This window comes from Chiloscyllium plagiosum, chromosome 17, assembly GCF_004010195.1.
Source record: "Chiloscyllium plagiosum isolate BGI_BamShark_2017 chromosome 17, ASM401019v2, whole genome shotgun sequence".
Classification (NCBI taxonomy): domain Eukaryota; kingdom Metazoa; phylum Chordata; class Chondrichthyes; order Orectolobiformes; family Hemiscylliidae; genus Chiloscyllium; species Chiloscyllium plagiosum.
Window position 1 is genome coordinate 40,842,882 of NC_057726.1, and position 16,906 is coordinate 40,859,787.

The 16,906-nt window shown below is 38.6% G+C and overlaps 1 protein-coding gene across 1 annotated transcript in view; it reads right to left on the bottom strand.

The window, feature by feature from the left end:
• The window catches only part of LOC122558401, a 389,098-nt gene extending 374,137 nt beyond the window's left edge, over positions 1–14,961 (bottom strand). The window contains exons 1-2 of the mRNA XM_043706929.1: positions 14,808–14,961; positions 14,199–14,279 (exon numbers count right to left, since the gene is read on the bottom strand). The gene's annotated coding sequence lies outside the window, so the exon portion shown is untranslated. The remainder of the gene's footprint in view (positions 1–14,198; positions 14,280–14,807) is intronic.
• Between the last annotated feature and the right edge of the window lie 1,945 nt (positions 14,962–16,906).

Consider the following 16,906-nt stretch of genomic DNA (forward strand, 5'->3'; position numbering starts at 1 on the left):
TGCCCACACCTCCCCCCTTACTTCCCTCCAAGGCCCCAAGGGATCCTTCCATATCCGCCACAAATTCACCTCCACCTCCACACACATCATTTACTGCATCCGCTGCACCCGATGTGGCCTCCTCAATATTGGGTAGACAGGCCGCCTACTTGCGGAACGTTTCAGAGAACACCTCTGGGACACCTGGACCGACCAACCCAACCACCCCGTGGCTCAACATTTCAACTCGCCCTCCCACTCCACCAAGGACATGCAGGTCCTTGGACTCCTCCATCGCCAGACCATGGCAACACGACGGTTGGAGGAAGAGCGCCTCATCTTCTGCCTGGGAACCCTCCAACCACAAGGGATGAACTCAGATTTCTCCAGTGCCCCCACCCCCACTCTGGCCTATCACCCTCACCTTAACCTCCTTCCACCTATCGCAATTCCAACGCCCCTCCCCCAAGTCCCTCCTCCCTACCTTTTATCTCAGCCTGGTTGGCACACTCTCCTCATTCCTGAAGAAGGGCTCATGCCCGAAACGTCGATTCTCCTGCTCCTTGGATGCTGCCTGACCTGCTGCGCTTTTTCAGCAACACATTTTCAGCTCTGATCTCCAGCATCTGCAGTCCTCACTTTCTCCTAATACAATTGTATAGTAGAGCTTCAGAAATGCAGATAAAACTGCTCTCTCAAATTATGAACACATTTTGTCAAGGAACTTCCCAGAGACTTCAGGCTAGTTAATTGGTTCTATTTCTAGAAGAAGGAGCTCAGACCCAAAAACAGAAAACAATTAGTTCACGTGAACTGGCACATACAAATCCTGACTCCCAGCAGATGATCACTGACCATCTTTGGTGACAAACAGAGAAGATTGCATCCTGGATTGTCAAACTATACTGGAGGAGAAGGATCCTGTGTGTATTTCAGGCACTGACATGACAGAAAAATACAGAAGATACACAAATGATTTTGAAGCGTGTTAAGGGCAAAACATAAAGCATTGAGAGATAAATCATACTTCAAAGGGGGACAATTTGTCTTTAAATTTCAATGTTGTCAACATTAAATCCATCTTGCTTTACAAATTCTAGCGCATTTTTGAAAAGTCATTTAACAGAAAAAACAATTTCCCCTCTACTGTATATCTAGCTGTTAAATTCTATAATAAATCTTACATTTTCATGATGCAGTAATTGGTTTATCAAAGTATTAGGCATACAAAGCATCAGATTAACAATCTAAAGATTACTGAGGCATTTCTGCATCTTGTTCACAAAAAGACAATAATCAACAAAAGATTTATGTGCTTTTATATTTTCCCATTTTTTTTTATAATACCTGTCATGATCATTTTACAAAGTAGTATTTTAAAGTTTGTCACATAATGGAAACTCTTTTGTGTAACAAGAGAACAAACTGGTTGTTGCATTAAGTGTTTGAACATGTGGCATACAGTGCAATCTGTATTACTCTAGCTATTAGACTAATTTAGACTGAGATGGCTATCCCAGAGATCAGTAGATTTTTTGTAGGGTAGAAGTAATACAGATTATTTTGGTATCACTCAAGATTTTGGAATGTTTATAGAGGTGGAAAATGGGAGATTGTGCAGAAAGACACTTTTATATTCAAGTTTAGTTATGACAAGGTATGGTTAAGGATTTTAATAGCTGATGGACCAAGGTAGAGCCAGGCAATGTTATGAAGACCTTGATAATGGGGAGAATATGTGACAAATCCCAAACAGTAGTACATTGAACTTTCATGAGATAACATTGCTCATATTGCATTTATGCTGGTCCTGAATCCCAAGTCATGAGGTTTTCTGAGTTGTAGGAAAATCGCTAAAATATAAATAAGTATTACAAGGAGTTATGAACCAAATTAATGTCCATTGGTTAAAACCTGCCTGACGAGAGTCCTATTGAAATACGACAATTAATACTGCTGTCCACTCTTTATTGTCAGATTTACAAGGAAGAATTGAAGAAATGCTTTCTGTAGCCCAGTAATCCAGTCTCTGCTTCCCCTGTTATCAGTGCTTGCACAAAATCAATATTACAGCACACGATCTTGGCAAAGAGTGAAAATAACTCAAGAGGCAGTCTTCCTTAAAACCATTGATTACACAGTTCTCAACTGCAAAACACTGATTAGACCGCTGTACAGTAAGCTCCCCTGCACTGGTCACCAAATTAACAAAGCAGTGCAAGTCCACAGGTGAGTTTTGGGGAGATTTACCAGAATGGTTTCAGAGATGAGAGATTTTTGATGCAAGGTTAGGTTGGAGAAGCTAGGAGTGTTCAGCTTACAGCAAAGAGGTTGAGGGGAGATCTGGTAGAAGGGTACGAGGCTTTGGCAGTTTTAGTAAAACTGGAAATAAAAATGCCATTCATTAGCCAATGGTACAAGATCCAATGCATACAGCTTTCAGGTTTTGGACAACAGGTACGGGGTGGTGCATGGAAGAACCTTCTTTAACACTCCAATTGATAATGACCTGGATCTCACTGCCTCTGAGGGTAAGGAAGGCAAGACAAGGATTTTAAAAGGAAATTGGATAGGTACTTGAGGGCAAGAAGGTTCGAGGCCCATTGGCTAAAAGCAGATAAATTCAACTGATTGGATTTTCTGTACAGAGAATAGAAAAGTCACCTTCTGTATCATAATGACCTTATTTTGGGCACAGAGTTGGACAACTTCAATTGGGAAGTTTCCCAGCTTGCCTGACTGACCTCAGTAAAAGATGTTCTGATTTGTGCAATTTTCACTCCAGGTTGGTGAGTGTCAGATGGAGGTGGACCCCCCCCCCCCCAATCCTAGAAGCAGAACATGAATGGCCTTGGGTGGGCTGGTTGGAATATCCCTGATTCTTTTGGTCTTTGTCCAGTTATTTTAGAAACTATTACTACCTCTAACCCTTCTTTGTACCCTCACATACCCACCCCAGCAATTGTCTCTCATTCCTCCCATTATAACTCAATGAAAACATATGCTCCTCAAAGGCTATATAGGCCATTCACCCAATACCCAACACAGGCAGACTTCAGGAGTCATATAAAGATAAAAACAAATCTAAAACTAATACAGCTCTCATTCCTACACACTTGATTATGAAAAAAAAATTCATAAGACCCATTCCAAGTTTTTACATCTCCAGTGGTTAATATCTTATAAAAACAATTAATTGCCAATTTTACCAAGGCAATTGTCATGCAAACTGTGAAGGCAAAATGACCTGTTGAGATAACTGTTTCTTTTGAAACAAAGCAAGCATTAATGACATCATAATGATAGTCCCTGGGGGAATGTTAACAGAGATCCATTGTAGTTACACAAACAGAAATATAAGGCTAAGTTTTACTGGAAATCAACATCATGTCAATTTTGTCGAGTTTCATTAGGGTTTACTCGCAGTGAACTTGAACAGAAATTCTCATGATATTTTCTGAAAATTGCCTCATTAACTACGTACAAAGACAGCACTTAAAATGCATTTGTGCACCAATGCATCAGCCTGGCGCTGTTCTTGTGAATTACTGCAGACTCAGAGGAACCTGCAGTAATGCAGGGGGAAAGGTCAATGTCCTTCTCTGCTCCATAAGGGTGAGTGGTACCATCTTCTCCCTGCTGCTTCACACTTACTCTACCTGCTTCACACTTACTCTTACTTCCCACGAAGGCTCATGGTCTACTTTCCTCACCATTGCATACAACATCTACCCTCAATTGATCTGACCCAGCTAATCCTCCTAGATCAATCACTCTGCAAGGGTTCTACACTTCCTACTCACTCACTCGAAACAACTCACCAATTTTCCCCATCCCGCACCAGCACTAACAGCTGAGCCAGCCATTGTATTCTTGCTATTTGCATCATGATGGAAGGACATAGCATTTGCTTTTCTCAGTGAGTCACAGATTCAGCCTTTCTATCTCGGTGAACCCTAATCTTCTTCTTTGCTATGTCTGTCAAACATGTCAGCTTTAATTTTCAACACGTTCCCACTCAACCTATTTAGTTAACTGTTCATCTCCACACTTTATGTCATGCCATGCACAGTAGAACATAGAACAGGACAGCACAGTATAGGCCCTTCGGCCCACAACGTGCCGACCTTTCATCCGATTCTAAGATCAGACTAACCTACATACCCTTCATTGTACTATTTTCCACATGCCTATCCAAGAATCATTAAATGTCCCTAATGTATCTGACTCCACTACCACTGCTAGCAGTGCATTCCATGCACCCACCACTCTCTGTAAAAAACCTACCTCTGACATCTTCTCTAAACCTTCCTCCAATCACCTCAAAATTATGCCCCCTCATGATAGCCATTTCCACCCTAGAAAACAGTCTCTGGCTATCCACTCTACCGATGCCCTCATCATCTTGTAGACCTCTATTAAGTCACCTCTCATCGTTCTTCGCTCCAATGAGAAAAGCCATAGCTCCCTCAACCTTTCTTCCTATGAAATGCCCTCCAGTCCAGGCAGCATCCTGGTAATCACCTCTCTAAAGCTTCTACATCCTTCCTATAATCAGGTGACCAGAATTTAACACAATATTTCAAGTGTGGTCTAACCAGATCTCTTTCGAGCTGCAGCATAACCTCACGGTTCTTAAACTCAATCCCCCATTAATGAAAGCCAACACACCATACGCCTTCTTAACAACCCTATCAACTTGGATTGCAACTTTGAGGGATCTATTGATGTGAACCGCAAGATCCCTCTGTTCTTCCACACTGCCAAGAATTCTGTCTTTAACCCTGTAATCTGCATTCAAATTTGACCTTCCAAAATGAATCACTGCACACTTTTCCAGGTTGAACTGCATCTACCACTTATCAGCTCTGTGGACTGTCACAAAATGGATCCCGACCCTAGTAACGTCAAGCAGCTGACTAACTGTGTTTAAGACCCTAGAATTGTATTGCAAGCTGCCCTTAGTTACTGTGATGAGACAGAAATGGAATTCTAGACTTTTATCTGTTTTTCTATTTTAATCAACTTGCTAGTGGTTTATACATTTCAGATTTTTGAAACATAAACATGAACTGGAAATTATTATCATCAATATAATGGGCAATGACTTGCATATTTTTTGGGATATGCCTGTCTGCTGTTTGATTGGAGGTTTTAGACCAAAGTAAACAATATAAAAGACTCCTAATAATTTGAGAGAAATGTCAGAGATGCCTTAAACTTTCATCTGTCATTGGTAGGAACAGCAATTTTAAGCTTGTTATGGTTCTTTTGACCATACAAAAAAGGTTTGAACAAGAAAAGTATTGTTATGTGCCAACAAGAAATGTGATTTGCAGAAATAGACAGAAGTAACTGAATTTTATGTTCTTGGTGGGTCGAGCGATAATCTCCAGTCTTGAAATTTCCATTTCTACATATGATTGTTAGTAATCACAGCATATTTCCCCATTCCCACTCCAATACTACTGTTGTGGACTCATGTGATTACTGCGTAGAAACAAAGCAGTCTCCACTGCAAACATATAACAGAAAAACACAATGCTTTTGCTACAGAACCAATCATTATAACTTACCTAAAAATCAGCCAGTGCTCTCACTCACATGACATGGTAGTAAAATTATAAATAGGAGAATTTCAGTATAAATTGTCATTAATCATTGGGAAGCCTAGCCATCATTCTGAGCCATCTGTTCTGTGTTATTTTTCAAATCGGGCAATTCAGCAAATATAGTAACAGGGATGCTGAAAGACGAACTCACACAACAGAATCAGCTTATCATTTTAAATGATGGCGAAAATGAATTTTCAAAGAAGACACCACGCAAATGTCCTTTTGTGGAAAGAAAACTTCAAGTTGGCATTTTCTTACTATAGAGAAACATTAATTGTGAACCTCAGAAAACTTCAGCACATTTTACAATTTTACATCCAAATACTATCCACAACCAATGACAGGATGAACTGACTAACTGCTTCAGGTTTGCCCTCCAAACTGGGGAGGTTCCAGCACTTGCTTTAAATTCCCCAACTGTTTGATTTGATAGTTAAGGGCAAGTTCAATTGAAAAGCCTGATCATTCTTGTGAAATGCAGATGCATTGACACATAGAGCAAAATGCCAATTATTGTATATGGATTATATTGTAATATGAACCAGATGAAATCTATCCAGGGATAGCGTTGGAATGAAGGATGGGAGCTGTGTAAGTACTAGTCATAACCTCACAACCATTTGTAGATAAGGGACGGGTGGGGCCAAATGCTTGATATTTGCAAATGTTACCCTGTTGTTCAAAAAAGGATGTAAGATTGAACACAGCAGCTTTGGGCCAGTCATTGCAATATCAGTTCTGATGAAGTGTCACTGGGCTCAAAAACATTAACTTTGCCTTCTCCCCACAGATATTGCAAACCTGCTGAGATTCACCAGCTTTCAATTCAGATCTCCAGCAACTGCAGTTGTTTTAATTCAACCTCAAGAGTTAGGAAAATCTTTAGAAGCAATAGTCTAAGACAAAATTAACAGTCACTTTGATAAATATGGATTGATCAAGAAAGACCTATGTAGGTTAATTAAAGATAAATCATGTTTAACTAACTTGCTTGAGGTTTTTGATAACAGAAAGGTTTGATGAGTGCAGTAAGGTTAAAATGTATGTATTGACTTCTAAAAGAAAGTGATAAAATGACACAGACTGGGCTTATTCACAAAGTTAGAGCAACAGAATAGATAGGGTGTAAAAAAAGTGGTTGAATGACAGAAAAGAGAGAGTACAAAAATGAAAGTTGCTGGAAAAGCTCAGCAGCTCTGGCAGCAACTGCAAAGAGAAGTCAGAGTTAAGGTTTTAGTCTGATCATCCTTGGGAACAGTCACTTTCTGAACTAGAGGACGATATGTGGTGATGTTCCCCTTGCACTGGTAAGGACCACTGCTTTTCCTGATCAATAATAACCTGTACTTGGGTATACAGGGGATAATATCCAAATTTGAGAATGACACAAAATATGAAACTATTGTGAATGATGAGGAGGATACTGCTAAACTTCAAATGACATGGACAGACTTGTGACATTGTTGGCCAAGTAGTAAATGACGCCTAATATAGAGAATAGTGGAATTATTAATTTTGATAGAAAGAGTGGGGAGACGCAATTAAAAATAACACAGGCTATAATTCTTAACGGGGTATGCAAAAGTAGAGGCAACAGAGGTAAATGTGTATCAAATCACTGATGGTTGCAGGGCAGGTGTGAAGAATGATTAACAAAGCATTTGAGATACTGGGCTTTATAAGTAAAAGCAAACGCAAATAATTTATGAGGAACCTATATGAAACATTAGCTTGGCTTTAACTCAAGCATTGTGACTGAGCTCCACGCATCAAGAAGGATGTGGTGACATCAAAGAGGGAACAGAAAATTTTCACAGGAATATTTCAAGTGATGAGCAACATTAGTTACAGTGGTTGCATTTATTTGGTAGATATATTTAAAATCATGTGAGACCTGAACAGATTAGCCATGTTTTTCTGTTGACAGACTGCAGAGATTTAAGGTGGGTATTAAAAGAAGCAACTGTGAAATAAGGAAAAGCCTTTAACAGTTTGTCACTGGGATCAGGAATTCACTGGCTGAGAGTATGGAGGAAGCAGATTCAAAGTACACAAAGACAATTAGATATTTAGCTAAAAAGAAACAGTTGCACGATTATGAGAAAAAAATCAGGGAAATGGGAGTAGGTAAGCCGCTACAGAGGAGGTAAGGTCAAACAGCCTCTGTCCATGTTGCAACCATTTTCTGATTATTAAAAGCTGTAAAAAATGGTAAACAAACAAAAATATGATGAGTGTATTCTGCCATTTAGTGTGTTTCAAAGTCATCATTATCACCGGAGTTCAAGTACACAACTGACTGAAGGTTGTTCTCTCCCACTCATGGATCTTAAGTGAGATGACTTTGACCTGTTTCAACAGGCTTTTTGGTTTAAAGCAGCAAGTACCAGTCAATTTGTTACAGCATTCACTGAGACTGTGACAATATCCAAAATGAATTATGTGGAAGAGGTATCAGGACAAGGGAAGAATGAAGATAGCATGAGGCCAGGGAATTTTAATTCTGACTTTAACATTGATATCTTGCTTTCTTGATCACATTGAGAAACAGACAGCCCCAATTATATGGATCAGATTGATCCATATAATCTCCCACCAGTTATATAAGTCCGATCTGGCTTCTCTACATAGTTTTCAGTAGCCACTCACTTACTCTTGCTCTCCTTATCTACATGGCAATGAACCTGCAATGCAAGGAGTAGGAGGAAAATCAGGAGGCAGGCCCTGGGGTACAATGCCCTCAAGGTTAGCAACCCGAGTAAATCCACAAACATCACTTTGCTCTAGATCTCAGAATGCACTGTTCACCACTAATATCCTGCAAGTAATTTCCCCATCAAAACACCCATCCAACTCTTAATTAAATTCAACATTTTATTTGCTCATTTCGCCAATTCCAAATATTCACGACTCTCTGAAATGGTTCTAAGACATCAATGGATGATTCTACATTATTGTAATACTTATATTAACATAAAGGCCCAGTTTTGTGTCCACGGGTTGAGTAGTTAGAATCTCCATTACTCCTGAAAATGCAGACTTTGCTGTTGCAGAAGATTTTAATATGCATGTAACCTCTTACTTCCAGGCCCCTGGAGGAGCCAGTTATAATCTGAAAATCCATCCATCTGTGCTTTCTGTTGCTGCTCCCTTTGTATTATGAGACATAGAAGGCAATCTGTCATTGAAAGTAAAGCATCAGTGACCTGCCTTATACAAAGCAAGACAGTGGCCTCATTAAGAACAGCAGCATCACTTAGACCTCAGGCCTCTATATCAAAGAGATAGAAGTTCAGTACAACTGTCACAGAGAAAACAGCTGGCCTCGGCTAATGACGCAATCTAATATTATGGCAGCTTGCAATTCTTGACTTCAAGTTAAAAATACTTTTCTATGATGATCCAAGCCTCTCCATATATTGCCTATTTGTCAGACCAAGGATAAATAATTGGAGCCAGTGCATTCACAGAGCTAGCTAGCTATAATCTCTCATCATCCTTTTCCTCAATCACTTGCAAAACAGATAATTACTGCAGGTTATTTTCTCTGGTTTAGAACTTGGTTTCTCTGAGAAAACAGCCTGTAAAACAGTTAGAGGAATGCAATCATTAACAACATACCAGTGACTCCTAAAATTTAAAATGCCCTTTATCTTTAGCATGTTACAAAGACTAGTTCAGCTATAACAATCTATCTCACTGATTTGTTGCCCACAAGCAATGTGCTTTCCTAACTAATTCCAGCTGTCTCCCATCATTATTCCAGCACAGTTCTCTGACCAGTAATGAGTATTTATCCCATTGGACAAACAGATGGCCAAGCTCTACCTCTAAGATGAAAAGTAAGCTCAGCCTTCCAAACTTCAAATATCCAAACACTTAGGACCTGGGTTTATCAGTTGCCAAATGCATCATGACATCATGTTTGAAAACCAGAAACCCATAGTCAGAAATGCCACGTCCACTTCTTCACCAGGGGCCATGGTGTTGGGTGGCAGAGGGGTGGCGGGACATCGCAAAGCTGAAAGCCGTTCCCCATTAGATAGTCAGCTGTTCTTGTTAAGTAAATGTTTAAAAAGGCTAAGAATTTTGTATGTATTTGCATAAATTATGTAAATTATTATAATCCTGTCATAAGACCAATGTTATTGCCATTCTCAGGGATTTAAACTGTTCTCACTTGTTAATTAATGTCCAATTTTAATATTCAAAAACATCTGGTACTAACTCTAAAGGGTGGTTGTAAGACATATGGATTTTTGGACACACTGAATTGGAAAATAAATCCAATGTCAGTTAAATTCTTATAGTTCTATAAATTATGTCATGGTCATACATGATAAGTATTCACTAAGAGATATACAGTGATATCAAAGACACACAGTTTTAATTTTTGTCTAATAAGGGTTAAACTTGTGCAGTAATAGGCATTATTGGCAAGACATACAATCATAAGCGTGAAAAGGTAACTCAGTTATTTATTGCCACATTTGGCCTTGAAACCAAAATGACTGGAGAGGCAATGGAGGAACGGTTATTTAGGCGGGAAGCACATCAGGATTACCTGAAAAATCTGTCTTTTTGAAGTGTGTAGAAACTAGATGTTGTGGTAGTAGGAGAACATGTGGTCCAACATCCACAAACAAAAAATGTATAAAACCTACCAATAAAGTAAAAATAAATGTGTGCATGAAGGGTACTCTGTGGATTTTTTGGGTCCAATATATGTAAAGTTCTATTGTCAGTGCCACTTGTAGTAGTTTGTAATGTATTATATTCACACTATACATTAAAACCTAATTAAGTAAAAAAAGGCATTTTTTAATGATGCAAAGCATTCCTTTGTGCTTTGGCTCCTCAGCAGCTGGAAGCAATGTGACTACTAATTAAATTATTGTGCAATGTGAATTTTAACATTTATGAGTTCAAACATTGTTTTTAAGTGAATTTTCAAAGAAAAAACAAATATCCCATTAATTCAAATATTATCAGTGAAATACGAAAAATACATTCTGAAATTACACAACTGTGTAGGGCATCATATTTATAGAAAGAACATAGCATGAATGCATATTCAATAAACAGAAAATACCCCTTCCTCAGACTGGTAGCACCATCTGGAAAGAAGTATTTTGTAGACAGTCACTTATCACATTTAAATTACAAATACAATTCACAGAAATAGGACAATAGAACAAAAATTGCTACTTAATCCATCAAACTAAATTTCCTCCAACAAACCAAATACATAAGAAAATAAGAACTAGGAGCAAGAGTAGGCAATTGATCCCCTCAAGCCTGCTCCGCCTTTCGATATGATCGTGGCTGATCTCATCTCGGCTTCAATTCTGCTTACCTGCCCACTCTCCTACTTGCCCACTCTCCATAATCCTTCAACCCATTACTAATTAAAAATCTGTCCATCTCCTCCTTGGATTTATTCACTGTCCCAGTATCCAGCACACTCTGGGGTAGTGAACTCCACAGATTCATGACTCTTTGAGAGAAATACTTTCTCATCTCTGTTTTAAATCCAATTCCCCTTATCCTAGAATTATGACCTCTTGTTCTAGATTGCCACACATGAGGAAAGAGTCTTTCTCTGCCTCCTTTATAAATTTACTTGAGCATCTTAAATGGATCTCCTTTCATTCTTCTAAACTCCAGAGAGTGTAGGCCTAAAACTGCTCAATCTCTCTTCATAAGACAAATTCCTCATCTCTGGAATCAATCTAGTGAACTTCCTCTGAACTATCTCAATTGTAACTACATCCCTCCTCAAGTAAGGCAACCAAAATTATACAATATTTCAGGTTCACTGATGCCTTGGAGAGTTGCAGCAACACTTCCCTACTTTTATACTCTATTCCTTTAGCAATAAATACATTTGGTTAATCTTTGGCATGACCAAAGATCATCTTCAAATATGACTTGGAAGTGCAGGTGTTGGACTGGGGTGAACAAAGTTAAAAATCACACAACACCACGTTATAGTCAGCAGGTTTATTTGGGAGCACTAGCTTTCGGAGCACCGCTCCTTCATCAGATTGTTGTGACCTGATGAAATCACCTGGTGAAGGAACGGTGCCCCAAAAGCTCATGCTCCCAAATAAACCTGTTGGATTATAAACTGTTATTGTGTGATTTTTAACTTCATCTTTAAGTAGTCATCAATCACTGGCATCCAGCAGCAATGATGTCATCAATCAGGATTAGCAGCTAATCATATTGAATAATTCCGACCAATAGCAAACAAGGAAGTAATAGGTAGGTTATTCATTTACTTTTTAAAATAATTTTACAGAAATTAAAAAAAAAATTAGGAAATTTACATGAAATTACACATAGAAGTTCAATGTTGTTAACAAACTTTAGTAATTGTTATTACAAGAAATCGAATGTTCTGTAAATATAAAAATAGTTTTTCCAGGGATAGACTGTTCAAAAATAATTATACCTGGTATTCCATTAAAAACGATGCCACACATTATTCACCATGTTGAACAATGGGAATGGAGCGTAAAATGTGAATGTTCATGTCAAGCCAATATGTTTTATTTGATCTTCATTCTCTAGGACTTCAACAACGCACTCGTTGGAGGAGTGGAGAATTAACCGTACAAGGCAAATGCCACAAGTTGCTGTCAGTTTTACAGTGTATTGACAGCAAGCAATAACAGTTTCATCATCATTAAATTTGCAAAGTCAGCACCCTTTGTCAATTTGACTGGAAATGAATATAAATGGGCCATTTTAAATCAGATAAGACAGAAGAATTGTATGTGTGCCTGCAAAAAAGACCAAAGGATATCAAATAAAAGTGCATAGTCAGAGATAAAGTATCTATAGCGATTAGAATGAAATTACAGAGGTTTCATATTTGAAAATACATATAAGACAAAAAAAAATCAGCTACACCCCCACTGCAGCTCCTACATTGCTTGAAACCAGTGCTTAAATCCTCTGCTCTAGCTCTGCTCTTCTTGTTTTAAAAGCTGTCAGTTGTCTTATTTGCTATTTGTACAATTTTACTATGTTAACCTCCACTTCAAAAGTCATCTATATATGAGAGAGGTGATATCTAAAGATAGAGGGAGGGACAAAGAGTATATTAAAAGGAACTTTGTTGTGGATTGAGAACTATTTATAAACAGTTAAACCTATCTTTCATAGCAATATTAGATGCAGTACAATAAATCTCTTACAGGCAATTAAGATAGATATTTGAAAATTATTTTAATAGTTAAATATTGTTACCATGTTTAATTAATTTTATATCCATTTTGAATAAGTTAACTTTTTCACAAGGTTAAAATAATGACAATGATCAGGGTTTTAGAATTTTGTGACAGCTAAAGACTAATTTCTACACTAAGCCAAACTAAATTCTGCTGGCTAAGTATTAGATTCTGTTATATATCTGTTCAGAGTCTGGAGCTGAGTAAAATATCCTTGTGAATGCAAAGTGGGATTTCCTAATTTGCATTTCAAGGCATTCTTTCCAGAAGACAGCAGTGTAATATGACTGGCAGAAGGAGGTTAGAGACAAAAAGACTGCAGATGCCAGAATCCAAAAAAGACAGGCAGGAAGCTGGAAGAACACAGCAAGCCAAGCAGCACCAGGAGTTGGAGAAGTCAATGTCTCGGGTGTAACCCTTCTTCAGGACTGGTCAATGCAGTGGGTACATCCATGATCTTGGAACAGCTGAAGGTGAAGAAGGAAGCTTCCAAAATAAAGATACTTCAAACGGGCAGTTTTCAGATAGCTGAGCCAATTATACAAGCTGCAAAACATTTCCATGTGCTATTCCAGCAGTAAATGTGCTCAATATATATCACATTTGTTCATTTCTGCTCATTCAGGTCATTCATCATAAAATCACATACTTCAACATACATACAACTTGTAAGTGTCTTACTTTCATCCTATCTTCAGTAGACTTCACCTAAGTACTCTTTGTAGGACAAATCACATCCATGATCCATGCTCACTTTCTGACAACAGTGTGAAGTGTAGGATATTACATGGAACATATGAAAGCTCCAAGATAAACATAGGGTTCCACTACATTAAGAAAATTCTATAAAAAATAGCATGTCACTTTAATTGGTCTGACTTAAGTTGGCAGTTTGGCTGAAAATCAAAACATCAGCTGGAAACTCAAACTAGCTGTGACAAACTAAAATGCTGATGGTACGTCACTGTATTAATTACAACCACATCTATTCCATTTGTTCAGTGAATGGTCAATTGAATCAGCAGGAGTTTAGAAGAATTTAACATGCAAATAAATTTTAATTAGAAAACTATCCACGTTGATCAAAGCATTTCCTGATAGATTTCTGCTTAGATACTTCAACAAAGCGTTCCTGCTGTATGCCTGTGCTTATAATCTCCCTGGTCTTGTGAGATCAATATATTATAATTTTATGAGGCTCTGTTGCTGACATAAACCACATTGATGTGGCATGAGAATTACAAAGTCCTACTTTCACTTATTTATACAATCTAATTCAGTTTTTATGAGTGATTTTTTTTTGTTTAGACGATATTATTTGTATTGGAAGATTCCACTCTCAGGTAATCACTTAGTTTTCAGCTACCTTTGTGCTTTCAGCATCCAACGTTTCCAGAATGAAATCTCCTTTGGGGACACTTACGGCTTGGGAAAGGAAGAGTAGTTCCTAAGGAGTCAAAGAAATTCATGAGGTTTGTGTGTTAATGTATGGTTTTTTTGTGTACCTCACATTTACTGCCACAGTCTTTCAATAGAAGTCCCTTCTTTTGTTCTCGCTGTTCAGAAATGGAACTTTGCTATAATTAAACTATTGCCTGGACATAGTTTGTGAACTTATACGAGCTACATATTTCATTTATCATTCCTTCAACATCTATCTACTCCTACACATCCAGCCACAGGGACAGAAAAATGTTTCCCCACATACCATGAAAACAAGTTGCTTTTTGGAATCACCTCCATTATTGTTTAAGTGTTTAAAGTGACAGCAGAACTTCATAAGTCTTTTAAAATAGTAAACTTCTCCCAGGCTTTGTTGGTAGAGCTATCAAATATAAAAGAACAGTTACACTAAAGCTTTATAAATCTCTCGTATTGGTTCCAATTCAGGAAATAATATTTTAAGAAGATGTCAAAGCCTTAGAGGTAGCACAGAGGAAATTTATCCAAATGATATTAGGGATGACACACATACCTGACATTAACAGACAGGAGAAACTAAGATCGTGCATTTTAAAGCAAGGAAAGTTATAAGGAAATTGAAGCTAATAGATTCCAAGCCAGTTCGAGAGATTAAAATCAAGACACATATCTTTTCTTTGGTGGAGAGAGCTTATTGACTTCCTTAGTCTTACTCTGTTCATTCCACACCCAGTAAACAGGTGCTCCCTATAGATAACATAATCAGATAATCAATAGCGACCACCTGTTTCTTTTTAACCTTAAAGAAAGGCATCTCCTGAAGTAAACTGTCTCTCACTTAGCAGAGCCTAGTGTCCGGCATTGTGTTCCTGATGTTATCCTTGTAGCTGCATGAGGGGTGGTCCTATAATTAAATAGGAACTGGGACAGTTTGGTATCTAGTGAAGCTGTAGGCAGTTTCTTTAAACTTGCCTTCAAAATTTGGACTGCTCTTTCTGCCTGACCATTGGATGATGGATGGTATGGAGCATCCTTCCATGTCAAATACCATTCAACTTCAGAAAATTCTCAAATTCCCTGCTGGTAAATGAAATTCTGTTATCTGTGACCAACACGTCAGAAGTCTATATATTGCAAAAGATGAGCGCAGTCTTTCTATTGTTGTTCCCATGTTTGATGAGTGAACTCTGTACATGACCAGCCACGTTGAACTAGCATCCACAATGACTAAGAACATTAAGCCCATGAAAGGACCTGCATAGTCAACCTGTAACTGAGTCTAGGGTTTACCCAACCACTTACACAAATGTTGGGGAGCCGATGGTAATTTCTGTCCTTCTTGGCACTCTGAGCACTGCCTCAATGAAGCAGCTACATCTACATCCAATCCCAACCATCAGATATAACTTCTCACCAACATCTTCAGTTTGCAGCCCCCAATCTCGGTAGAGTTCAGCCAGTATCCGGTAGTGGCCTTTGCTTGGTAAAATTACTCTTATCTCTTAATAAGTTGTCATCCTCTACTGCAATCCTGTCTTTCTGGGTCCAAAAAGCTTTCAGATCAGGTTGTGAAGGCTCTTTGCTCTCTCCCTATCACCACCAGCTGTTTCAGTTTTGCCAGGACAGGATCTTTCTGCCCAAAGTCTGATTTTTTTCAGCTGTGACTGGAAGCTTGTCCAGAAAATTTAAAACCAGCATGGACTTTTTGAGTGGTGGTACCATGGATGGTGTATCTGCCAATGGGAGGCAGCTCAACATATCTGCATTTGCTACTTGACCTCCTGATAAGGTATTAGTGGAACATCCTGACTCCAAATATGACCACCAAACTTTCCTTCTCCATCTGGGCATTTTTCATTCAGCATTAGCCAAAGGTATACATTGTTGGGCGTTCCTCTCCATTGGGCCACCTATGAGCTAATACTCCAAAGCGAATATGGGGAGGCATCACATGTCAGTACCAGATCTTGCTTGGGATCATAGCGTGCCAATACATTCGAGGATGATTGCTGTTTCTTCAATTCCCTGAAAGCTATGGCTTGGCCACACACGTATTTTCAAGGCTGTTTTTTTAAAGAGTTGATGCAAAGGTGCCAGAATGGAGGCCAGATTATGTTCGAACTTTCTGTAATAATTCACCAGCCCAAGGAATGATCTAAGCTCTGGTAAAAATTTGGGAACTGGGGCACTTTTGATCATGCTCACTTTATCTTCCAAAGTGTATAACCTGGACTTGTTGACTCTGTGGCTCAAGTAGGTCATTCAGGGTGCCTGCAGCATACATTTTTCCCTCCCAAGGCATATGCCCACCTGAGAGAAATGTCTCAGGACTATGTTCAAGTTCTCTAGGTGTTCTTTATTGGGCTTCCCTGTTATTAGCATGTCATCTAGATCAATGGCAACCTGGAGTAGACATTGTAAAATGTTCTCCATCATCTGCCAAAAAGTTATACAGGCCAATGACAACCCAAATGGCAGTCTCATATATTGGTACAAGCCATTATGGGTATTAATTGTAGGCATAACTCTGGGAATTTTCATCCAACCTCAATTGCAAGAACGCATGCCTCATGTCCAGCTTCGTGAAGGACAGCTCCCCCCTGCCAGCTTTGCATATAAATCCTCTGATTTCTGCCTTTACTTTTGCCCATA